Source organism: Athene noctua, chromosome 15 (assembly GCF_965140245.1).
Source record: "Athene noctua chromosome 15, bAthNoc1.hap1.1, whole genome shotgun sequence".
Lineage (NCBI taxonomy): Eukaryota > Metazoa > Chordata > Aves > Strigiformes > Strigidae > Athene > Athene noctua.
The window spans coordinates 12967590-12993913 of NC_134051.1; positions in this window are offsets into that span (position 1 = coordinate 12967590).

Genomic DNA, 26324 nt, shown 5'->3' on the forward strand with positions numbered 1-26324 from the left:
CAGCCAGCTAAAGACAGATTTTCACAGGGCTCACTCATCTCCAGTACACACATTTCCCACTAATGTCCTTACCAGACTACATTTACCCATTAGAGACAAAGCTCCTGCTCTAGTTCCCCAAACCTTGAACCTCTCCTGCCTTCACTGCACTTCCTCCCACGACGAGGAACAAAAGGAGGACAAATATTTTGCAGAACACTCCGTTTACTGTTACTGCTTTTTGGCAGCAGCCTCCCACGGTCCCTTCATGTTTGCCCACAGAACTACAGAGACACTGGCAGCTCTGCCTGGAACTGAGAGGCAGAAGAGCCAGTTACATGTGATAAAGTGCTGCAAAAGGCATGGCAGAGTTCAAGTGTTCCATTGTTCTGATGACTCGTGAAGCCCATCAAATGGGCCAGGTACTAACCCCAAGATCTGGACACTGGAGACTTATTAAGGCAGTTAAACCAGACAAAGGAGAGAAATTCACTTTCTGGCTGCAAAGTAGCAGCCTAGAAAGGATAAATTTTGAAGTGTGCCAATCTCCTCATACACGCCAGTAACAGCTTTGCTACATCTGGAATAAAGCACCCATTTGTCTACAGCTGCAGGACACAGTGGTCCTGCAGATCTCACTATTGCCCTCAGCCCTGCAATACCACAACAGATGTACAAGTGCTCCTGGCCCTTTCCAGCACAGTCAGCTGAGGTTTTTTACTTCACAAACTGATACAGCTAAAGTACAACTGCTGATGCTCAGAAGGCAGGCAGGTATCACAATACACAGAGAGATCGAGCTGTTTAAGAATCTTGCTTAGTCGCCTATAAATCAGTTTACCATAACCACCTGACTCTCTTGCATTCAGTGTCTTAAAGGATTTCTCTGACCTCCAGTCCCACAGTATGCTCCCTGGTCTTCAGGTGGAAGGGAGAAACTGCATCTCGCTTGGCTTCCCTCTGCTCTCCCTTTCACTTTGCTGAACACAAAAATAGTGGAAAAACCTGCTGCTTCAGAATTCAGTTTATGTTGCCCTTCTCAAAAATAATCAGAAGAACATCAGAAAAGAGCATAGAAAGGATTTGGGCCACAATCTCTCTTTCTTATCACCCAGAGTTTCCAGCTATCAAGGTCTCTTTTACTGCACAATTCCGAGTAAGTGCTGAAGTAGTGACCTGACTGAGCAGTCCTCAGTGGTTCCCATGGCTCCCTTGGCTTTTCTTCCTTTGATTCATTTTAATGAACAATACAGAGTCTGAAACATAAATTGCAACCTTAATTTTTTGGCTAATCCCATGATCAGATTAAAATCTTGGCTTCAAATATACTCAGCCCTTTTGGAATATGGCATTTATCAATCACAAATTATGAAAAAGTCCCTACATCTTTACACATGTGGTATTTTATCCCCCTTTCCTTAAATAATGAACTGCAACAATCAAAAGTCTAAATGAGCTAAAGTGTCATCCTTTTAGAGTAAAAGAACATTTATCACATACTCAGACCTCTTCCTCTCAGAACCTCCAATCATCTTTCACTATCTGCTAGACTTTCATGACTTTATCAGCCAAATGATATACGTTGTTCCCTTACGCACTGAAGATCTTCAGGAACTGCATGAAATACATTAGATATGAAAGGCTATATTTACTCATCTGACACACAAGGCCAAAAAAATAATAAAAACTTTAAATTAAACGTTTACATGGCACAGCATGTATCTAAACCAGTCCCAAAGGACACAGAAATATGCAGACTACAATTTTTAAGCCTCAGATTGCTTTTCTGAAGCTTTTGGTTTTCTCTTGCACACAAACTGACTGGCTCATTGAACTTTTAGAAACTTATCTGAAGCGTGAAAAAAATAACCCAGAAAAAATCATCATAACCTGTGTACTGTTATTAGCCCCTCGTGCAGTGGGTCCACTGTCATCTTTTCTTACTATTGGTGTCACCAATGTTGTCAGTTAAGAATAAAATGAACCCCCGACACTTCAAAAAAGTCCTTGCACAGCCATGCAGGAACCTCCCTATGTTGGTTTACAAGCTAAGAACCCTTTTACCTCTAGTTGGTTATTGACTCTGGCTAACAAGCTTATTTTCAAGGTCTGTTTGAGATAGTCTCTTCAGTTATTCTCAGTATACAAGATAACTTTTTAAAACAGTATCATTTCGCTCTTTTGAAGGAGTGATACTGTTTTAAGAACAAATTCACCAACTCAGCAGACAGAAAATCTGATTTTTGTCCAGGGTATCTATATTAGCTTGTGATATAATCAAAATTTAAACCAATGTCTCAAGGCTTTTGATTTGCAAAACTGTATTTTGAGATCAGTTCTTCACATTCTATACCTGATTGTTCTCTCACATGAAGAGCATCGGCCACAGCAATGTGCAGTGTTACAAGGACATCTCACATCCCCTAGTCCCACCAGCTGGACCAGGTTCCATCTGGATCAAATGCGGGTGTTTCCCAAACAGGAAGACTGCAAGATCTGGATCGATCAGGCCAAGGGTACTGCTCAGTTCATCAAACAGGGAGCTCGGATACAGCTACAAAGTGAGTTAAACTCAGAGGACACAGGTCTCCAGGTTCATAAATGCTCTTTTTCTGTGGATTTAGGAGAAAAAAGTTGGAAGCTGAGAGTCAGGCAACAATTTCAGTTCAAACTAGGTGATGTCTCCGTTTTGTTTCCTTCTGAAAATTTCAGTGCAAAGCCAAGACAGCTGCGTATCCCAGAAGAACCTTCACAAGCAAGTGCTCTGGACATTGGTTTGGTTGCATTCTCTGAAAAGGTTTGGGCCTTTAGGGGAAGATCTGAATTTGACTGCACCTCTACAGGGATCTGAGACCTCAGTTCCCTTGCAGAGTCTTTTGTGGCAAATACGCAGAGTCTTTAGTTTCCCCAACCACTCCCTTGTCTGTCCTGACAGTTAAATACCATTACCCTTTCTCCTAAAAAAATTTATTAATGAAAGATGAGAGACTACCTTTCAACTTGAAAAATTAATGCTCTACCAGTAACATCTGAGAGCTCACAGCACGGTAAGGTGAAGCAGCAAACCAGCTTGCATCCAAAGGAACAGTCTTTTCAAATATTATACTTCTGTCTTGGAACCATACATATCTTCCTGAAACTTTGAATTATACTAAGCTCCCAAGTCCCCTGTGTTCACAATCATTAAAAAGTACACTTGGAGAATAAGCTTCTGTACTGAGCTCCGAGGGTATCTGACAGATGTCAGGCTATGTAGTCTCCTTAAATCTTCATGAATGACATTATCAAGACCTCTTCTTGCTACAAATGCCTACTGGGAACCTGTGCTCACACTGCACAAGAGTTTAGGCAGGATTTAGGCTTAAGAGACTAGAAACATAAGAAAAGTTGCATGGGATGATTCAAAGATCCAGGATCCTGCATCTAGATGCAAAGGGTAGAATGCAGGTATAAGACAACCATACAGCGAGTGATACTTTCCTGATGTATCTCCTGATTCACCAGCGGCTCAGAGTCTTCCAGAGTTAGAGGTGATATACACACACTCAGCAGCCTTTGCTGGACCAGCCTTTCATTAACCTACCTAATTGCTCTGAGAATTTACCTGCCTGCTCTGACACAATACTAACTTTTGATATCTGCAACAATAAATGGTGGAGTTTCATAGCTCAGTTAAATTGTGGTGTGAAGAATTGCCTCCTTTTAGCTGTCCTAAATCTTATAAGTGACTGTCTTCTCTGAAGGTGACTTGTTCTCACACTAAGTTCCCATGTCCCTTCTCCAAGCTACCCCATCGTGTCATAGGTCTCAGTCATACCCCACCTCAGCTATCTCTTTGCTGTCATAAAAAGTATGAGTCCATTTATCCATTCTCACACCCCCTTTGTCAACACCAAAAGCCTGGGCTTTTCCCAGCTGTACTGCCCCTTTTCAAAAGGGCAGAGGGGGTGCAGAATCAACACTGGATAAAGTGTTTAAAATGTGGGTGCAGAACAGATTTCTAAAGCCGCACAGCAATGTTTTCTACGTTATTCTCCAGTCCTTTCCTAGTAATTCCTCCCATTCCATCTGGGGTTTTGGTTTGTTTTGCTTTCCTGCTGCATTGACAATATAATGGATAGTTCTATAAAACCACTCAGGAAAGAGATCTTGGAGTTAATAGCTAGTTCAGAGACCATCACCGAGTGTGTTTTTTCCTCCCATGTGCATCACTGCACATTTATCAACAATGAATTTCATCTGCCATTTTGTCAAAGTGTTTGACAATATGAGCTTGGGGATCCATTCCTGCAAACTTGCCTTGCTGAGTTTGCTCTGCTGAACTCACCAGCAGGCTGCTTGGAGCTCTCACATAAGCATGGGGGGAGCAACTCTGCTTGCAAACTGCACCAACACAGAATAACTAATTCTGGTTAAAGAAAAACACCACCTCAAAGCAGAGGTACAGTGAGGCTACCCTTCAAAGTCATGGGAAGTGGGAAGGAACTGGTGGGTCCATTCCACCTTCTGTACTCTCTGTACAGGAGCATAAAGACTTGGAAAGCACATTGTCCCAAATCAACACTGCTTTTACAGCCTCCAAAACACAGTGCAAATGCACATTAAGACACAATACAAATAGGCAAGCCATCAAAGAGGCAATGTATCATGTTATTATGTGAGCCCTACAACCCCCTTGGACATGATTTGATGTACAGAGTAGGCTGCTTTTCTTATTTGGTGTATTTCCTCTGTGACAGCTAAATCCCCCCCAGTTTAAGAAATCAAAAGTGACTTTTATGGTTAATCTGTTTTTCAAAAAGATACTTGCTTCCTCCTTTTGAAAAGGAGAGTGCCCTGTGTTTCAGTTGAAGGCAAGTACAATTAATGGGAGAGACAGCTGGTTTTGGAGTGTTGATTCAGACAAAGTACCTCAGAGAGAGGAGTCATCTCAAGGCAGTGAATAACACCACAGTTATGAGCCTTTATAAAATATAAAAAAGCCTGCAGTCTGGGAAAGGGGTGTTTAGTCATGTCACAGCTCCATGGTCTCCGACATGACGGAGTTGTTAGTCATGAAAGATAATGTTTTCAAACATGAATGTTCTAAATGCAGGAATTAAGCTTTGCTCCAAAACATAGCAACATGAACAGGAAAAAATGGGTTTGACTTTGGTGGAACTTGAATGGTTCAAGCTCTTAAATTCGTATTTGTAGCAGTTATAGAAAGATGCCTTATTTTAGACGTCAGATATCTGCTTTATTGGGTAAACTGTGGCTAACTTGTCTGTTTAATCATCAAGACTGAGTAACAGACCTCAAAATCGAGCCCACAGATAGTCTGGGTTATCCTTCGTGCAGGAAAAGCCACAGCAACAGCTATACAAGAAGCCTATGACCTTATCAAGGGCTGAATGACCACAGATGCAGACAACCCATAACTGTGGACTAATTCAAAACTCAGGTGAAAATCCCAAGGCTTCCTTTGAGAGAAGGAGTTATTATTCTCTGATTGCAATTGCTTGGCTGACTGTTGAGGTGCTTGCTGTAACATTTACACTGAGAAGCATCTGTCTATACAAGGATATGCACACCTACAAGTTCAGAAGCAGGACTTAACTTCCAGAAACTCAGATTTTCCTGGAGTCTAATGAGCTGAAGGCTTCACAGACACTGACCAATGTCTACTAACTTATTTTTTTTTTACTGTGAGCATCTGCAGTCAGCAATATACAGGAAAATAAAATGCAGCTAGAGAGTATGACTTTCAAGAAAGGAGAATGCTACAGCTCCCTCACATGGCATGATTCATATCCTTTTCCACTATCATTTTTAACAGTAACCATCCTATTCTAATATTTCATTAACTTTCTTCATTTAGCCAATCAGTTAATCTGCTGTGACTATCTCAGAGAAGCTGCACTCTTTTTGTGCCATGACATCCTGTTATCCCTTAAATTAGAGATGTCTGACCACATGAATGCTGGTAGTGATATAAATTACACTATGGCAAAACAAGGATACAACTCAAAAATTGGGCAAAAGCATTTATGATCTTTCCAAACACGATAATCTATCTTGTAATAATTGCCTTCATGAAATGTCATCCAAGGATTGGATAGACCAGTTCAGGACCACTTTGGGAAGAGACCAAATGCAAGGAGACTGGCACTTTTGCCTTGTGAGCTTTGTCAGTAGAGAGAGTAATGGGTTTCACAGTGTCTCTCTGACACTTCTTGTTTTCAGAGCCACCTTCCCCATACCATCGCTCTTCTCCTTAATCCCTTCAATCTCAACAGTTGTTACACTGTCCTTCAAAGCCTCTACATGAATGGCAGTCTACAAAACATCACTACAGGCAATGGAGCTTATAGCATTATGTGAAAAGGGCCATTAAATCACCATTTAAAAAATAATTTTTAACCTACACTATTGGGGTCACTAATTAAAAATCAATTCCTTTCTGTGTTGCAAATCTGACAGTAATTCTGGCTCCAATGGGTACAGCAAGATTAACAGCATGTCAGGTAAATGCAGCTGGGAAATGACATTTTCATTAGTGATTTATTGGGTGTGAAATTTCCACCATGGTGAAATATTCATGAACAATGCAGGTTAGAATGTCTCCATAAATATCCACATCACTAATTACTGCTGAAGCCCATGCTGGATTAAATGTTCACAAAGCAAAGCATTCACAAGCCACAGGAGAATTATCCAGGACAAGACTTTTAGGAAGAATCCAGAAATACGCAAAACCCAATAAGCAGCAAAATAAGAGGTTTTCTGCTAATCACAGCATATCACCTTTCCCATCCCCAGAAAACAACAAGAGCAAAGCAAAGCAATACAGTCTCTATTAGCTGTTTGTGCTGCTAATGAAGAGTGTCAGGGACTGACCCTGGGCCTGAAGAGCAAGTGATAGAAAAGGTACCAGCTGTTTCATATCCACATATCTATGGGCTAGAGCAAAATACGTCCAGGCAAGGACTAGTCAGAGTTATGTGATCACCCAGGGTCCAGTACTTAAGCGTATTCCCTTGCTGTCTCTTCACCAGTAGCATGGAATTACCAGCGATGCCAGGGCTGGGTAGCCTCAGGCCTGTCCCCTCTCACGCTGCTCCTACTCAATCTAACGATACCGATACCCACCCCAGCACTGACTGCAGAGCAGAGCCTGCTTCCTTTTAGCACATGGCTTCAGTCAGTGACTGCTGTTATACTGAACTACAAGAAAGCTTAATTTTCACAACATCCAGAAAGGTTCGGATGGGCAATACAAACCCAGAAAACTGAGACCTCCAGCTTTTTCCGTGAACCTCTACATAAATGGTACAGTCAGCAGAGCAAGAGGTAGTAAATGGAACAGACAGTGTATTTTCTACCTGCTGACTGTAGGTAGAAAAGGTACCTGCTTTTGGGATCATCAGCAATTGGTACATGAGCTTGTGCTGGCTTTTATAGGGAGCTAGATCAGGGTCTGTGCAAATCCAGAATCTGCAAAGGGGAATTCAAGTCACATTGGCTTCTAGTCACTGGTACTTTGATGATTTTTTAACTTTTAATTAGATCACATCATAGATCTGCATTAAAGCACAATCACTCAAACACTCATAGAAAACAGGCCCTCTTCTCCAGTGGGAGTGTCTGGAGAGGAGGCCACCAAGGAGCCCTTGGGTTGGGATGGAGACCTCATAAACTACTTCTGCTGTTGACACATTGCTTACATGGTGTCCCAGACATAAGCACCTTAACATGAACATTTGTGGGCAGAAAGATAAATCTGCATTGTTGATTAAACAGGATTGTCTTTTTTCTTCCCTTTTGTACAAATTTTCCACATGATAAATTGCTAAAGCCAATGTAACTTCTCTGTCAAATTTGGTACTCGGACACACCACATCTCCCACGCTCAATACTGTCAAACTGGTATGGCTTCAATAGCATTTGTTCTCAGTGGAATGAGCTGCACTGGTTAACAAGGCCCAGAATTGGAGAATAAATAGATGGCCACAGTTAATAATCTGTTCAGTCTTCACTGACATTTGATAGCCCCTGAATAACAACATGCAATATAAAGACATTTAGAGAGAAGCACAGTCCTCAAAGTACTTCATGTTTTGTAGATTGGAAGCTCCAAACTGTTTAAAAATAGCTTTATGAAATCCAATTTTGCACCATTTGGACTAAATAGAAGAAACTAAAGAAGCTGATGAAAATGCAAAAGCAGCAAGTTTAAGTGAATTGAGCCTCAGAAGCTGCTGGATGATAATGGCTTCAGGAGTAAAACATTCTAGTCACTGCCAGCCTTACACTGGGGTATCTGCATCTCTTTTTGAGTTCATTGTTAAAAGCCTTACTACATATTACTAACATTGTTGTTGCTGACTAAAATGCTTAGTAATGACACAAACATCACTCAAAATCAAATTATCAAATGTACAGACAACATACTCTAGAATTTAATAGTGTGTTAAATGATTGCAGGGAAATGTTCTGTGAAGTCAGTGAAGCAGCAGCAGCAGCAAAAACTAATTCAATTCTCAAATGAGTAAAAGTGAGAAACTGTTCTTATAAAACCAATATTGTAAAAATACATGCTGGCATACACTGCTGACTTCTAGGGGAGGGAGAAGGAATTTCTTCCCCTAGCAATAAATATCTAATTTTGGTGACTGATACAGTTCACCTTGAAACAAAACTGCTCTGAGTGCCTGGAATAACAGCATCCAAAATAATTTTATGACAAATATCATATGTTCAAAATACCAGTCACGATTCAAAACTATTTATCATTGATCATGATCTGATGAACATATGGATCTCAGCTTAAATGAAAGTCATCTTAAATTTCTGGAACTGCTAAAGAGCAAGATCAGTTTCTTTCTCTTATCTTCTGGAGCAACAGCACCATGGCATAAAACTTGCCTGGAACATGAGGGTTTCACATTGCCCTAAATTAGTTGAATGTGTACTGATTGTCACTTAGCTTGTTCTGGCAGCACATACCAGGTGAGCTGCCAGGTGGGAGAGAAACCCAAAGCCATTACCTCTTTCTGAAAAACTTCACATCAACAAGAGTTTTCTAACACAGCACTGGAAAAATCAGCCACAAATGCACTGACATGTCAGCTCCAAAATTCTTCAGTTATAACAACCATAACATTTTCTGTTTCTTTCCATTGCCTGAAAGTTAAAACTTGTTACTGCTCAGTAGAAATGTCCTTTGAATAACAGCTGTTACCTGTCCTTGCACATTACCATCTCATAGGATCAACAGCAGGGCTGTTTACTGAGAAGTCAGGGTGGATGTGGGTAGTTCAATCTTTACAAAGTAGATCCAGTTTTCTCTTGATGATTTAACATTATTGAGGACTGCCTCAGGTTCAATGCTGGTACCCAAGACTGTACGTTAAGAGGATTTCTTCCTTGTGTTTCTGTTGGTGCTCACATTTTATACCACTGCATTTCCCCTTCTTACTCATCATTTGAAACTTTTACAATATATAATTAGTACATAAGAAACTCTTGAATCCCATATTCAGATTTCACAATGCAGTCACATCATGAGAAATCTTACTGCTTCTGTGGCATTGCTCAAAATCCACAGCAGTCTTAATTGAGTCAGACTGAGACTTTAACTCCTTATTTTCCTTATTTTGAACTTCACTGAACTGTCTAAACAGTTGAAGAACTATCGGGAAGCTTGTGATATTCACTTTACCTTTAGTATTGTATTTCTGGAATCACTGTTAGCAGTATGAAGTATTTAAAATGTTTTCTTTAGCTCAGAAATTCTTACTTACTGCACTTCCAAGTAACACCCCCCCCCCCCCCCCCCTTTACCATTAATCTCATTGTTTAAATAAAACTTCAAGAGATAATTAAGGAATGACTGACCTTGACCTCAGATGCTGATCTGTGGTGCCCATGTAATCAAGGAACCATTCTCATGACTGTTGCTGATTTGAGGTAAAGTGGAATTACAAACCATGAACTACCAAGGGAGGTGTGGTGACCTAAAAAGAAATGATTGTTTCTAGATTCTTGACAGAAGAAACTACTCAAACTAGAACAAATCAGTGAGGAGCAGATGCTAATCTGCATTAGGTTTCACCATTTGATCATGTGATTAACAATTACAAAGAAGCACAAGTGGAAGTGATAAGGAAATAACTAAGCAGCCAGGTGCAATGCACCTGTGCCATTGCGCCCACCTCCCACTCGTGCATTACAACTATTCCCACTTGTGTACCCTATATGTAAAGGTACACAGACACCATATATATCATTTATATCTGATCCCATTGCCAGCATTGGTGTCTTTTAATGAGAATATTGATAGAAATTAACAACTCTTCACAAGATGAGGACCTATATCCAGAAAGAACTTTTATAGCTACTATTCACATTTAAAATGAAAACCACTCCTGGACTTTAATATGTTTGGAACTATATCAACTTCAAAAACTACAGAACTTTGTCTCAGAAACATATCACTGAATGAATGAAACCTTCTTCTTCTTCTGCATTAGAGGGATATATTATGTGTTATTTTGGATCTCATGTTACTTCTCTTGGAGACGGGTTATAATGATGCTTGAGGTTAGGTGGCATGTAATTGAAAAGACAGAATAAAATGATGAAAGTTTTAATAAAAGACATGCCAAAAAAAAAAAAAAAGAACACAAATCTTGTTATAAACAAGAAAGCACAGTATGGTTGAACTTTATACCTCTTATATGCTCTTTTTTTATTAATGTTTTCTTTACAATACTCAGCATGTCTTTAAAGCATTGAGCAAGTCACAGCATTCACAGTGGTGCTGTATATTGGCTAAGAATGGCTGCTGCAGTGTTTCCTGCCTGTAATAGAAATGGAGTTTTATAAACAAATAAAAAAGGTGAAAAAGCTATACAATTCCACAAATTCATGCTTCCTAGTTTAAGTTGTTTTCTGTGAACAGGCACACAACACCAGAAATCTCACTTCTATTTATGCATTCATCCAGTCCTGCAGATGTGATGCTCTGTGCTGGTAATGTGCTGGCATGTGTGAATCAGGACTGTTTCAGTTTATAAAATAATCTTTTATAAAGACAGAAAGACAACTCCTGCAGCATTCACATTTTCTGACACAGTCAGAATCCTTCAAAACCTGGCATGCTCAGAATGTGATCCCAAGTTCCATGTATTACATTGATTTTATAATTGATTATATTCCTGGGGTCAGTATGTGGAAACCTGTGAGACATAATTTTTTCAACTGATTTGTCTCCCCAGACAGCTGCTGCTTACAACCTGAAACTTCCCAATAGATGATGACAGCATGGTGAACGATGGCTCAACTATTGCGATCATTCACTTCCATCCTGTGGGCTGTAATCCAAAACTTTCCTGTACTTCATTCTTTCCATACAGTAAATCATTATTGGGAAGAAGGTGTCCAGATTTCCACTAGTGTGAGTACACTTAATTGCTAGCCAAAACGTTGCGAGGGTGATCCAAACACATCTGGTGTGAAGTGACGTGCACTCCCACTACTGACCACCTTTCCCTCCGCTCAGCAGAAGTTCATCTGAAGACACATCTTCCATTTGCAGCTCAGTACTTCCAGTACCTTGGTATTTCAAAGTCTGTTTTTTCCAGTCATTTACTGCCTTGTAATTATACAGCTAAGAATCCCAAGTCCACTATAATCAGTGACAGTCTTCCCACTGACTGAGATTTTAGATTTAACCCCAGAAAGATTTGTCAAGACCAGGCTTTCACACAGAAGTATGGTCCTTCTTATAACCTGAAAGCCAGTCACTGGTTGGTAAGGTACGTTCACTAGTCACAGACACCAGGGAAAACGGTGAGGCTGAGGATGTGGCACTGCCATGGCCCCATGCAGGAATATGTGTTCAGGATGCAAAATCACATACCTGGAACAAGTGACTAACTGCCTGCAAGTGTGTTACCTCCCGCTGCTCATGCCTCCCATGGAAATCCATGTGGCAGTTCCAGGAATCACCTTCACACAGCTGCCCCAGGAAGCCATCCCCAGAGCTGCTGCTGCACAGCCCTAGAGCAAGCAGGGGCTAACACCACTGCTCAGGCTAGAGGGAAGAAAGAAACTGAGGAAAACCACCAGTGTAACACTGGGGAAAGCTAAGAAATGAACCGATGCAAAGAACAAAAGCCTCTTGGCAACAGCTTTCAAAATCCCTGCAGCTGCAGGAGAAATACAGCAGTATCCCCTCTCCCCTCCCAACGTGCCTGCAGCACGCTGGAAGGAACTACTAGTATTGCCACCCACAGGCAAGAACCCCTAACTTGGTGAGTCTTACTTGTCTGGGGAGCTCACTTGGCCAGGAGTCTTGCCTTCCAAGCACGCCTCTGCGTGCGAGAAGGCACCGAGCTGGTGGTTCCCTTCCAAAGTGCTGGCTCCTCCCCAGAAAGGGGATTTGTCTCTCCAGAGGGATTGCTTTGTAATTTTTGGTAAAAAATACCACTCTAACTGGCTTTAATTCCTGACTTCTTTAGAGGTTACCCCTTCACTATAACTGGCAATTACTATGCTGTGATTGTTTACTATGCTGTGATTGTTTCAAAAGTACCAACTTTTTATTTACTGGACTTTATGATGAAGAGCTTTAAAACCATGAACTTTAGCATTTTATTCACAGTAGGACAGAAGTCCAGTTACAGTCCTCTAGTGCAAAGCAGATTATACAGACACATAAGAAACCAATTCCTGCTCCAAGGAGCTTACAATTTAAATCTATGATTGAACACTTGTTCACATCCTTATCTTGAGGGAGGTAGGCTGTTGCAAAGACTCTAAAGTGATTATTCATCCTATTCATGAATTCAAGAGCATGTATATATATTTGCACAACTGGAAAAGGCCACAAGAGCTGGAATAACAGCAAGTGGATCTAGAGAGAGATAATTGTGACTAATGCAATAAGCAGTGGCTACAGAAGAGTAGCTGCCTAGCTGTTGCTGAATATTTTATTGGCAGTATGCTAGGGGCAAAAATCAAGAAGAGATTTGAAAAAGGACAATGTAGTGTTTCATAGGCTTTTAGGAAAGCTTTTCTTGTGCATTATTGTAGGAAAAAGCATGAAAATGTCTGATGGAGATTGGATTAATGGCTTAATTTCTAGGGAGTGTTAAATTACCTGGCACACTGTAGAAACATTTCTAATTTATAAGTAAAATGACATTAGCAATTTCTACGAAGCTTAGAAAAAGAGCGTAGACAAGAATTATTATATTCAAATCTAAGGTTCACACTTCAGGACCACGTTTAACACCCATATCCTGTAACAGGATCCACCACACAGAGGAAGACATCAGTTTTCCTACTTTGTCTGACTCTGCTTTCCTGCAGACAGGAGTCAGACTGATTCAACAGTGGGGCTGGGAATTAACAGCTCAGGGGAGCTGCGCTGCTACTGAAGGTGATTGCAGTCCCACTCCAGCTGCACCAGCTGTGGATTATACAGCATCATGAACTGGGCAAGATCCTTTTGCAACATCATCCATCACTAAAATGCATTAGAGACATGGAAGCTAGAAAACAACATAAAAATCTCTTTCTGCTAAATGATGTTATGGACTGTGGGTTTCCTTCAGACATGTCAGTATTTAACTTTTAGAGGGATGCTTCACTGTTGTGGCTAAAACAAATGTGGCAAGCAATAAAACTATTACAAGGTTACAAAGAACCATTTCTCAGTTTGCAGAGGCCACGGAGCTGAGATCTGCAGGCACAGGACAGGAGTTGTGCTTAGCTCAGAATTACTTCAGATTTCAGGGAAGGGCGTAGGTTTTGCCATTTTCTTCTCTGCTGTACTGTTTACTGCAATTGTTTGCTATTATTCGCATTTTAAAATTCACTTTACTTCTCAGTTACCTAACTTCTAACCCTCCCTATTTGTATCTACTATTTGAGGTTCTCATTTTTCACGCCACCAATAGGTACAGACAACACTACGTGTCCTTTTAACAGGTGTTCTGAGATTTGTAGGCGTAAAATTTGTCCACAGAAAGCCACCTCAGGGTGATGAGTACTGCTGATAAGAGGGTCCATCCATCTGACAAAGATAAGAAGACAAGCTAGCAAGAGCACTAAGAGTGGCATATAGCCATTATCACATAAAGAGTAGCATGACTCTTCCTTCAAGGAATGCAAGAAAGTCACAACCTGCCCCTGACCTCTCTGTGACACCACATGGCTGCCTGCAGCGTGTGGCACTATCCAAAGCAAATGCGGGGGACAGAGTCTAGCTGTAGGTCATGAAAACTTAAAGTCCTACATCAGAACACAGACATTTGTCTTTATACATAAAAAAATATTTGGCCATTCAATGTGCTCTGGGGCAACTCACTGGGTTTGTGGGGAAGTGTCCTGTCCTGTCCTGCATTTGGAGTGGGAGGAGGTACGGTGTCGGGCAGGTCTCTGTCCCGCTGTGTCACTCAGCACAACCATGGCAGGGAGATGGGGAGCACGAGGAGATTTCAGACCTGCAGGTGCTGTAGCAGGACATACTGCAGCCCTGTCACAGAGAGTTGCTGCGAGGCAGGGATGAAAGCTAGAAACAATACAGTAGAAGGAAAGAGGTAATAAAATACCCAATGGAGAATAATTTCCAACTGTTGGTTAGCTGCTGAAAAAGGCATCAGGACTGTCGGTCTTTAATGTCTTTATAGTCAGCTGTGGCTATGCACTGCAGTTCAAGAGTTGCTGATAGAATTTATTTTAAAATATTCTGAATGTAATGTTAAAAATAATGGAAATCAGAATTACCCACAAGGAGTGCCCTTTCTAATAATCTTTAAAACACATTCACACATAATGCCACCTTTTTAAACTTCTGCAAAATCCACTCAAGCAGTGGATTCTGTGCAGCAGGGAGGTATTAATTTAGCACTTTAGTGTAAGTCTGGTTTTGCTCAGTTAACTTTAGGCTATTGCTGGTTTATTGCGTGAATAAATTAATCAGATCCTATTTATTATATATCTTTATTTGGCTTTACATCTTTCTTCTGAGCACCGAGGGTGAACGGAGGCAGCTGAGGCTCGGAGACATGTCAAGACGTTTGACTCTGTTCTGATCCACTGGCCAAAACTGTGAACATCACAAGCTGCATTTTATCTTCTAGGAAGTTTGTATGTGCAGGGGGAGGCCAGCTGCCTGCTCATGAGCTGACTGATCACACAGGAACATGGTCCCACTGAGTAGCAGCTTACTGTAATGGTTTCTACTGGTTTGATATGGCCTTTTCAGCATGAAGATGAAATTGATGTCCCAAAGGGAAGGAAGTCTTTGGGAGCTCTACATGAAAGAAATGCAATACCTCAGTTGGTAACTTTAAATAAAACACACTTTTAAATGCTGAAGGAGTCAATGACTTTGCTCATTCCTTAAAAAACTTGCCAATTTCAGCTGTATTACCTTTCTCTCCCTTGACCTAGAAGTGATTTTACAGCCCAGTCTGCCTTTGCTCCACATTGGAGCATTCTGGAAATGGAAGAAACATTGAAGTGTTTGGGTGTCAGCAGTAATGTGATTCAAATATCTCCTAGCAATGAAGAGGGGATGGTTATCCCCAGAACCACTGTATTAATTTTGATGAGCTGCCACACTAAAGCTGAGGGTCTGGGTATGCCACAGCCTGAGGGGACAAGGGCACAGTAATGCTATCTGGTCATATCCTGGCAACACCCACCCCCACTTTTTTCTGTTTTTTTTTTTAATCTTTTCCCCCATGATTTTTTTTTTTTTTCCACAGTTATTTTGAATTCTAAATAAGCTCATGGCCTGGCACATCCAAGTGTGTGAAAGCCCTGGCTTTCTGTAAGGAAGTGTTGAGCCCTTACTCTGCATTAGACCACCTGAAACTGTGATGCTTCAGTGCCATACCTAGTGTTGGCTCTGACTAGCTCGCGTTCAGGCAAGGAGTTCTCCGTCTGCCAGCATTTCTGCTGTGCCCCCCAGGGAAGGCAGCCTGGGCACAGGGACATCATCACACCTCAGGTCCTGCAGACTGCACTGGGCAGCTTGGGCTTGGCTAGCATGGCACTGGGTACCACCACTCCGGCACTTCAGTTCAGCTTTAGATTGGAAATGTGCAGAAAGCCAATACAGTACAGCATGGGAATACTGGTGGAAAGGTGGGAAATTTAATGACAAGAGTCTCCAAGTCCACAGATTCAGCAGCGAGAGCTCAGGATCAAAGGTCCACTCAAGACTTCTGGCTTTCCCACTGACTTCCAGCACGCTCCAGAGTGGAGTAGCAAAACCTTCTGTTCATCTTTTTATGCAAATATGAAATGGCTTTAACATTTCCTGGAGCGGTAGCAGCAGGTAATGGCAGATTGGAAGAACACAGACAACCACAATGTAACTTCTGTCTAAAAATGCAGTCTTCTGCAGTGCCAGAGCTCAAAGCTGAAATCCACAGGATGCTTTCACTTTGTTTCACTGCACACTGGATTTTCTTTTTATACCTGGCAGTGTTTCACTGATTACACTGGTGGCAGAGGATGGGAAAGAAAGGAGTAGTAAAAACATACTTTTAAAATTCCATTTCTTTATAAAAAGTCACTTAAATTTGAGAAATGGGTTTTTTAATTGTATCAGTTGGGAAAAAAAATCTCTTTGGCAAAACCTTCTGAATTCCTCAAGTTCGGAGCTTTAAAGAGGCCCTAAGTAAATAATTTTACCTGTTTTGTAACCTCTACCATATAAACAAGAAACAAGCCTGCTCTTGCACAAATCCTGGGCTGCAGCAGCTGCTAAATCCCTCTCCTCTAACGACTTCTGCTGCCAAAGCAAAGTAATTGTTTTAAATGCTGCTCAATACTTAGCAAAACTAAACTAAAGATTAATGGTTTATAGTTTTCACTTGTATTTCCATTAGAAACAAGAAAAGCAGCCAAGCAAATATCCAATTACCTCTGTGCACGGCTTTCCTCCAGTCTTGTATGGTATGACCAAGCAAGTGTGTTCTGTGTTTTTCAAAGAAAAGGAAAAAAATCTGTCCTGCAATAAACCTGCCTTTACCCCTTTGAATCTTGGTTGTCGTGAATTTTCCAACCAACCATTTCTCCACTGAGACTATTTCTGCTGTTTGTAGGAAATAAATCAAACCCTGGGATGAGGATATTATACACCCATCTTTTCCACAGGGTACACTAACTAATTGAGTGTCTCCTTCTGATGCTTCTTCACAGTTCTATTTAGTAAGTGCTAATGAATAATAGATAAAAATAGTATCAGTTTTTTATATAAAGGAAGTTGAATACAGTGCTAATCAGAAGATTTGGTCTCCCTGGCCTGACAGCCAGTTTGGATTTGAACAGAAATATTGTGGCTGGGGTCATTTCAAGGTTTTAAAGGAAAATTTCAAGACTCCCAACAAAAAGACTGCTTGAAGCAACTGTTCATGCTTGAGATGTCTCGCTGCTTGCATGACAGGGACTGGGCACAACGATTTACTTCCAGCTGACATTTTGCTATTGTTTTATATAAGAGGCCAAATTGGAAAAAACACAGTGCACACAGGTGACACATTCTGTGAATATTTTAACAACTTTTTTCACTTTATACTATTACTCTACTCATGAAATTCATAAAGGACTTTGCACAAGGTGTTTCATTCTTGTTAACATGACAAGATAGGTAAAGAGGTCATTGAATTTTCAATGCGGATGACAGCAGTTACTTAACAGAAAAGTGAAATTTCATACAACACTGTGGTGAGAACTGAACACAAATACTCCATCCAAATGAAAGTGCCGTTTATATACCTGCCCTGCAACAACCTCAAGTGGCATTTGGCCAGAACCGGTTATCAGCTAACAACGTGGCACCTTTGATGGCCCACTCCTAACCAGGACCTCGTGTTACGCCTCTGAGACACACCACCACCTACAGCAAGTCCACACAAACTTTAAGCGTTGGTTCAGGGCGGAGGTAAAACCAAACACCAGGATGCCACCAGCACTCCCTGAAAGGTCCCTGAGTTTCTGTAGGAATCCTGTCTCAAAACTGACTTGATTTAAACTCCAAGATTGGAAGATCAGTTTAAGTTCAAAATTGTGAGGCTGCATACGAACCTGACCAAGAAGAAAAATATGTAACTAAAACACAACAAAATACAAAATTTTGCAAAAAATTTGCTACTCTGAACCAGAAGTACAGGCTGTAAGAGTTGTGAGCCTTGGACAAAAGCTCAGCAGTAGTAGTTCTGTCTTTTTTCACACCAAAACTACTAAAATAACTCCAACATAACTTTGGGCATCCTTTTGTATATTCTTCCTCCCTGCTGGTACTGAACTGCCAGGAAATTTAAACATCACAAAACTGATTTATAAACACCATCACTATGGTCAGCCTACCTGAGTTACTTCACACAGCTATCTCTATCTATACAGGAATTTACAGGTACCCAGGTGTCCTTCCCTCCTCCAGCTCAGCTGGCCTGCACGGGTCTGTCTGACCAACCAGAAATGCCTTACAAACTGGTTTTGCAAGTTCACAGATTAGAGGCTCCATAAAACATTTATGCAGTAGAATTTTCAGAATTTAAAACTATAAATAAATTTTTTACATTCAGAATTGAAAATAATCTCAAAATCTTATTCCTTGGCATTTACTTTATACTTGAAAACAGAGACATACTACAAAATTATAATAAAATAGCATTTTTCACTGAATCCTAAATTATTAAATGCATTGCTTTTAAGAAATATTTTAAACACTAACTGGAACTAAAAACCTGCACAGGCCTCAGCTTTGCACAGCCTCCCTCCAAGAAGCAGGGATGCCCCGGGCTCTGTGCTTCTTTCCAGAAGCACAAAAGTATCTTCTTCCATTCAAAGGGTTCATTTCAAAGCTGTGTCTTAGTCTGGCAGAAATTTCCAACACCTTACACAGTGCTTCTGAGAGAGAGATTGATAAAGGCAGCAGGAACAAAACAGAAAGTGCAGTTCAAAAGATGAATCAAGGGATCAAGTTTCTGGGCCAGACTGCCTTTTCTTGTCTAGGGATTGCTTTGGTCCTGACAGCCTCACAAACACCAGCAGAAACAATACGTCGAGACTAAAGTTTTGCCTTTAAAAAGAAGCAAAGAACTTTGGTACAAATATTGAATTCTGTGAACAGATTTCTCTTTTATTAACTGCTTCAAAAAGTCATTTTACAGCAAGCATGTTGCATTAGCTCAGAATATCATTTGTCACAATGGACAATACCAGTGCTGGTATTGACTTTCTCCCCTGCTGCTCACTGTAACTATGAATAAGATGTTAACTCATTCTATTTAAGTGTTGCTTCTACTTTTATTCCACAAGCACAAATAAAGAGATGTGCATAAATATGTACTTTTTTTCTCTTTTTTTTTAAATATAAAAATGCATTTTGCAGAGAAATGAATGTAAACCACAGTGGGATTCTATTACCGCACTGTGAGGTTACTGAATCATCTGTTCAGACATTCATATTTTCAAAACTTCAGCAATTACACCTATAGATAATTATTGTGAGAAGCATATTCATATCTGAGTACTTAAGTAGATCTTGATGCAAACACTTGGGAATCCATTCCCAAATTCTGTGTGTGTGTGCAAGGGCAGCTCTGAAAGCTTTCCTGACGTGTGTACTCTGAAAGATCTTTTTAAGGGTCAGTCAGGATGCGAGGCTTCAAGAAATGCAACTTGTGTATCACTGCATGGGTGACTCCAGAAAAGGACCGGTTTAGGCTCAGCACTGCAAAATCCACAATGAAGTTTAGGTATCTGAAAACAAAACTCCTAAAGCCCTGAAACTGCTCAGAGATAACAATAGAGCAGTAATGGAAGAAATAAGAAAATAACAAAGCCACGAGTATGACACCTATTCACAGATGCCTGTAAAAATATTGAGCTATTATTACTGAATACATTTCTGACACAATAGCAGTATTCCTCTAACACAACATTTCAGGATTTAAAATAGGAGTAATGTTATTTAAGCGCCTCTTGCAAACATAGCAAAAAGGTTAGATTTCCACTATAGACGGAGCAAAGTACCTGCTGCCAGTGGGCCTCTGAATCCTCCTATCCTGGAGTAAAGCATTCTGGTGGGAGAAAAGTTAACTTAATCTGACATGTAGATAAACAACTGGTTTTCAATGTAGGAATGCAGGAAATTGTTTTGTTTCTTTGATGCCAGCACCTCCTCTATGTTTATGCCTACACAAGGGATATAGGACGTAGGAGAGAGAGTTGCTATAAATGGGGACTAAAAGCAGTCTGTGGTTAAGGAACTTAAGTCAAGAGGTAATGAAGACAAAACCTGACTCAGGTCTGGTTTTTAGTTGACCATGTAGGTACATGTAATGGGGAAGGGCCTTCTTCAACACACTATCATCAGAAGTTAGTGCGTCATAAAGAATGGAACTTGATAAGGAAAATGAAGTTCCAAAAATATAAAAGGGTTCATTAAAAAAACCCAAAACATTTCACACCCAGTGATATTAAAGTAAAGTAATTCATTCTGTGCATTAGGCAGTATCATTTCAATAGGCTGGGAGGATAGGAGTATTTTAACAAACTAATAAAGAGATACAGATGATACAATTAGGTCAATAAAACCAGAAAGATGGAGTTTCATTATCCTATCCAATACTGCATACTGTGCAACCAAGTGTGTTAAATGAAAACTCTCAGCTATATGATTTCAGGATGTTAAAAACAACATAATAACATGTACTTGGATGCTAATAAGGCACTGTAAATAGACATAAATTTTAGCAATCAAGGCCACTAGAGTACAGTTGTCATTAAATGCATAATAAAAATACCCAACTCAACCGAGTGGGAACAAAAAGAAAATCAGAGCTGCCTGGCTGCTCTGCAGGAACTGGCTGTGCTGACACCACACAAGGCTTCAGCACATAAAATGAGGTACAGGCTTGTTAGCACCAGGCTCTCCGTGCATTTTCAGCTCCTCAAAAGTTTGACAGTGTCTTTTGGAGATGACATGGTTTCACATTTGATATTCAAGCTAATTACTAAAAACATTCATTTTTCCTAACATAGAAGTGTTAACCCAAGGAATGCAAAGGGATTAGGAAGGGATAAATTTAGGGAGTGTATTATTTTGTTGTGTGAGACAGAATCAACTAGTGCCATAACTGGTAATGGCCTAAGAAGTCTCAATAGCAGCATCAAAGTTTTCAGTGTTAAAATATATTTACATTCTGCCTTTTATGGTATTTGTACTACTTGTAGAACAACACAGTATATTAACTACGCATTACTGGCAAGAAAAGCATTACCTGCACAGATGAAAGTTGGGACATCCTTGATAAAAGCAGTTGCTCATAATGACAACTCCATTCCCTCTTCCAGTTAGTCACATTTTTTCATAAGCAATGCTAATTTTTCTTGAAATTAAATGGTGGACATACTTTCAATAAAAACAGAGATATCTTTTGATAGATCCTTCAAGTTTACTACTTGAAGTATACCACAAACTGCTGTGTCAGAGACAAGATAGAATATGAAGTCAGCCATCTTTCTGAACAAGTTTTGCAGAGCATATTGGAGGAAACCTACTTCTTGTGTAGAAGAGAAACACAAACTCTACATGTTCCAAGTGTTTCAGCTTGGTATGCTTGTTTGGAGAAGAAGGGATTAAATGGTGACTGAAGGTTCCTCTCCTCTATTTTATGGGTCAGTTCTCCAAAACAGTAAATAAAGGGCACAACAGGTTCTGTGATGAATCCCTGCACAGAGCTGAACTCTACTGCCGTTCCTCGGAAATCAGTGAGGTGAACAGTTTCAGGGCGACTTTTATACATCTAAACCAATATTAACCTCACTATTTAAGCCATTTAAAATGATAAATAATTCTGGTGTTTTTTAATAATGTTCAATTTTTCCCCAAGATGACTTCTTAGATTTTGACGCGTGACATGAGCCCGCACCACTCTGCCACATTACACAGCATGATGAAACGCAGAGAGATAAATCGCAGAACAGCTAATGAGGCATAGAAACCAACATCAGAACAAAAGTAAGCTCTGGCAAAGATCGCTCTGTTTGGCTTTGACAACTCTCCAACTCTCCCAACCTCCCCCCCTCCTCTTCATAACAAAAGAGGACTCTGCAGGTACTCACTGGCTGGAAATAACAGTGTAATGATGAAGCAGAATCGCACAGTGCAGCTACTCAGTACGTCCTTCGGCAGACCGTGGGCACACAGGAGCCACATCTAAGTGCGGTAAGGTATGAGCACAAGGGCATACAGACATCCAGTGTCTCTGGGCAGAACTGCGCGGGGCAGGGGGCTGCGACCTCCCAAGGGTCCCCAAAGCCAAAGTCTCTGGTATCTCGGGATCTGCTGATGCTGGAGCTGAGAGCAGGCCAAGGAATCTGCCCTGAAGCACCTGCAGGAATCAGCTGGGTTCAGCAATATGCAACCTCCCTAAGCCTGGCACCACCAAGGAGGACCATTCCTACAGGTGATCAACACCCATTACATCTGTTTGTGTAAAGATACTGCCTTAAAGCTTCAAGAGTCTGGCTACTTCTGAAGCAGGTAGATGTCACACAAGGGCAAGAGAAGGGAAAGCTGTTGTAACGAGGAAATTACACCACCTTCTGTCCAACAGATTTACCAGGGATGGCAAAAGGCAGGTAAAAGGAATTTATCTCCCTCCACAGCACCACTTACACAGCTGCACAGAACTGGCAGTAGGACTGGGGTTTTGTTCTCCTCACTCACTAGGGGTTACCCATCTGGAAAGGGCTTGCCATAACACACCCCGGTCTTCAGACTGACCGGCCACAGCCCCAGAGAAACAGATGGGTCCGAGTCTGTGGTTCTGCTGCAACACAGTGTCCAGAGATCACGCAGCTTTTCCCTCCCGATGGAAACGGGATTCAAAACAAGGCAGAGAGGGCTCACTGATTCAGTCAACACAGTATCTTGCAAATTAATCACATGAGGTTTCAGAGCTACCTATTTCTCACACAGAGATTGGTAAAGGTATTTGGATGCAAGATTCTGGCTCTTGTTCACTTTAAAGACCACTACTGAGGTGATAATGAAGCATACCAAAAGAGGTCCCCAGACATCTGAAAACCCTCTCTCAGAAACCGCAGGCTGTACTACGCCTCTGAGTACTGACAAAGCATGAAAGAGCTTTTCTAGAAAGAGCCTACTGAGAAAAGCCCAAGCACGGTTTTCAAGATAGATCACACAGATGGCATGGCAGTTTGGTTCAGTAAATTGCAGTATCTGACCAGCCCACAAAAAAAGGGACCTGCTTAGAATTTGGTAGTCAAAACTTCAGGGCTGTCCACTGAACAGCCAGTGTACCAGTCTACTTGCAAACAAGTAATTTTTTACTGAGTTGTCCCAAGGGCAAAATCCATTCAGATGCATTTGGAAATAACACTTTAACTGATCAATTATTTTGTTCCTCTATCTGCATATATGGATAAAACGAGAGTTTATGCTAAAGAAGTATCCTACCACAATTAGTCATCCACTTTCCATTTAGACAGAAACCACCAATCAGGAAATGACTTCCTATCAAATTTTTTCCTTGATATTACCAAGTACAGCAAAACCAAACAGAGATAAAATTATTCAAAACACTCAGACAGAAGATTAGTCTCCTTTTAACATGCCTTGATGAGGGAAGTCACCATCATAATGTTGTTTCAAAACTAATTTGTATGTTAAGTACAAATCAATTAATATCATTCAAAAAGCCATACCAAAGCCCTTGCTTATGAAGAAAGCTGCACAAAGCAATAAACTCAATCTCAATACTGTACACCAGCACGCTACTGGCCATAGTATTTCCCGTTTGCACTGATGGCTGTAGATCATCTGGAGTACAAGAGCCTTAGTGCCCTGGTCCTCTGCCCCGTCCCTGGTGTGCAGTCCCTTGCGTGCTGCCTGGTGGGGCAGGTTCCCTCTGCTGTCCCCGTGCACCAACGATCACTGCTGAGCACCACTGCACCTGTTACAACTCTGTGAGTGCAAATGCTCACGTTCAGAAGTTTGTAATGGAATTCCCGTGGTACTAAGCCAAACTGTACCCCTTAAAACATTGCCTAAAGCAGGATTAGCAAAAGATTCAGACTTAGCAAGAGGCATAAAAAAATCGTAACAATTCTTTTTTGCACTGACTGTAGATGTCATGTTTCACCACGCCTTTCAAAATGGAAGGCTATTCACTGCAGAACGTATCATCTGAATCTGATTTTACAGGATTTTGAACAAATTATGCAGACTGCATAATCACAAATCCCTTTCGTTACATTCTTTGCCATACGTTTTTCACCATTTTCAGATGAGGTAAAATGAAGCACCACTGTCAAAATATCATTCAAAACTGGTCTGAACAGAATTAAACAATAATACATTTAAAATGCCAGAAATCACAGTGGTCTGAGTTTATCATTCCTATTGCACAGAAGTCTCATTTCTGTTAGTAATTTCTTTCCATCCTAAACTTAGTCTTTGCAGTCCTTCTCAAATGCTGAGATTTTTAAAACTCCACTAAACAATTTTTTTCTCTATTAAATACTCTCTGAAGTACCAGAAACCACCCATTCATAGTCACTCCAAATTCTAAAGATCGATTTATCAAAGATGAGATGTTTTCTCATAATGCAAACCTCAAAGAATATGTGTTAGACATGGAAGGAAGAAAAGTATAATATAAAATATTAACTGGTTCACATACTCTTCATTAAAATACAAGGGTCTGATATGAGATCTAGTAAATCTAAATGTTAGATCATACTCGCATAGAGATAAAAGCTGATACATATCTTCCTCAAATATGAAGAAACTTCAATATCTTCTGTCATTCAAAAAAAAATTAAATACTTGTGGTGTGGTTTCAGCTATACCATGTTAAAATATATTATGATAGGGTCCTGTTACACAAACGTAGTTTCTGATACTAGAAAACTTTCACTACAAAAAAGAAATCTACAGAATTATCATGCTTGGGATTATGTGCTCCTGTAACTCAATTCTTACCAGATTTACAAGGCATGAGGGATGCTACTCAGAATTAAATACAAGAAAGCTTTGCTCCACTCTGCAGAACACATCGCTAATAGAAAATGAGAGACTGCAACTACCACAAAGCCTCGTAAAGGAAAACGGAGACACTTTCATTTACTATAATCCTTTGTAAATGGTCTTTTGAATTTGCAATCCAACTATGTCATTGACTTTCCCAGCTTATTCAAAGTCTATCACAAAAAGTTATAAAGGCAATGCAACACAACTAGCTTTGCAGTACCTAGGTGGAGAGAAGAGGCATGCTGTCTGCCGCTGGCTGAGACTGGTAACTCCCACTCCTAACACAAGCACCTACGTGTGATATCAAGTTAGGTGGTGTGAATATCACACCCCTCCCAAGAATTTAAGACAACTTTTTTTAAAAAAAAACTTTTCTTTTCCCAGAACTATAATTTATTTGGATATTCAGAACACTCATTCTCTTACTGCTTGAACCCGCGCACCAGCAGTGACTGGATGGACACGAGTATGACCAGCAACCCATCAGAGGCCTAAGCAAACACCTCTACAGGGTGCCTGTATGACTTCTGTTTACTTCAAACTGTATGCTACAGTGGGTACACAGGTCTGGAAACACCAAAATGTGGTCTTCAAAGTTACGCAGCATAATCTGAGCGTGTAACACTGGTGAGACCATATGGAGAACTAACACCAAAGGTGTAAGGACGCACAGACTGAGTCCCTGGGCTTGACTTCCATATGGAAAGAGCATTCTGCTGCTAGCCATCCTCTCAGGGCAAAGCCTCCCATGGAAAATGTCATAAGTGAGAGTCAGTGATTCAAGCTGTTCTCCAGACTGGCATTTAACAAGCTGTCAGGATGACTTAAAAATAGTACAGGAACTAAAAGGAAAAACAAAGTTCTGATATGCTTGTTCTGCTTTCCCTGCTGTGATTTTATCAGGAATTGGCCAGCTTAATTTAGTTTTGCTAGTTGCCAGAAAATGGCATAATTTTGTTTCCATTTTGTTTTTTGGCTGGGTTTGCCAAACTAATTCACCACTAACTGTCCATCAATGACTGGAGTCCCAGGCCCTGCTCTCCTTTCTGCTGATGATGACAAGGTGGCCACCAGGCAATACATTTGCCTCCTCGTGCTTCCTAGCCCACATTTATAAAAGCAAGTTATAGTTACTGCCCAGGTTGTGGTGACGGAAAGCTGACACTTTTATAAATGCTCAGAACTAGAAGTACTTAATGGAAGTATTATTTTGTGAAGCTGTAAGCTTTCATTTTTAGTTTGAAGTAAGTGTGAAATAAAAGAAAATAAA